The 1,071-nt window shown below is 42.2% G+C and overlaps 1 non-coding gene across 1 annotated transcript; it reads right to left on the bottom strand.

Annotated features, from left to right (window-relative positions):
* Positions 1-550: 550 nt before the first annotated feature.
* LOC130458561 (U6 spliceosomal RNA) lies at positions 551-657 on the bottom strand. Its single transcript, XR_008917977.1, has one exon. It is a non-coding gene; the product is annotated as a U6 spliceosomal RNA (small nuclear RNA).
* Positions 658-1,071: the final 414 nt, after the last annotated feature.

Genomic DNA, 1,071 nt, shown 5'->3' with positions numbered 1-1,071 from the left:
CGACCCCTCACCTCAATTCTGCCTCCAAGAATACTCCAAAAACCCTTATAAGAAGGAGAGCCGTTCTAGAAGAGCGGAGTCCTTGGGGAATTTACAGGGGAACAGATCTGTTTGTTTGTCCTTTGGCCTTGCAAGAGAGGGGACTAATGATGGAGTGTTTGCAATTTTTGCTGAGAGAGTAAGTTCCTCAGCCCCAGAACAGCAGGAACTGGTCTGAAAGCATTGGTTCATTTCCTACAGGTCACCAATGGGCATCAAAGGCTAATAACTTTTGGCTGCTACTTACCTAAGCTGCTGAATTAGAACATGCTTTTCAAACACTTTTAAAATACATATCTGGAGCAGCCTCACACTCGGCGTGGCTTTTGCATGCAAAATGATTCAGAGGAGGTTGATGCCGTACCTCTTTCTTATCAGGAAAATTAAATTAAAATATAAGCAATAGACATTTTTTCCCACAGACAGGCTAACATGGTTTGTTCAACTCTGGTAGTTTCTTTTAAGTCATAAGATCTCCTAGTCTGGAGTTTAATGGGTTTTGCATTTTTTTAAAAATATGGAACACTTCATGAATTTACATGTCATCCTTATGCAGAGGCCATGCTAATCTTCTCAGTATCATTCCAATTTTGACATGTATGCTGCCAAAGCAAGCACGAGTTTAATGTTCTTAGACTTGTCCCTTTTCTGTAGGAGACTAGCTGCTGCTTTTCATATCCCCAGTGGTTTCCTGTTTGGAATTTTGGTTACTGCCTGATCTTCCTCCCTATACCCAACACACATGGAGTTCTTTCCTGTTGCTCTAGGTCCATGGAGGCCAGCTCCCTTTATCCTACTTTGCTAGGTTTCCTTCTTTCATGATCATATTCCAATCTGACAGACTTTTAGTTAAGTTCCTCTTTGTGTACCAAGAGGCAACAACAGAGGTTGTAGTCAATAGAGGCCCAAGTGGACTGGGTTTAGGTTTACCTCTGAAAAATACTGATCATGGGACCCTGATCAAGTCACTAATCTCTCAAGGCTCCAAGCAATTCACTAACACTATAAATGGCAGTGGGGGCAGCTGGGTAG

The sequence above is a fragment of the Monodelphis domestica genome, chromosome 3 (genome assembly GCF_027887165.1).
Source record: "Monodelphis domestica isolate mMonDom1 chromosome 3, mMonDom1.pri, whole genome shotgun sequence".
Classification (NCBI taxonomy): Eukaryota; Metazoa; Chordata; class Mammalia; order Didelphimorphia; family Didelphidae; genus Monodelphis; species Monodelphis domestica.
The sequence above is the reverse complement of the archived record's forward strand: the minus strand, read 5'-3'. Positions and strand labels throughout refer to the sequence as shown.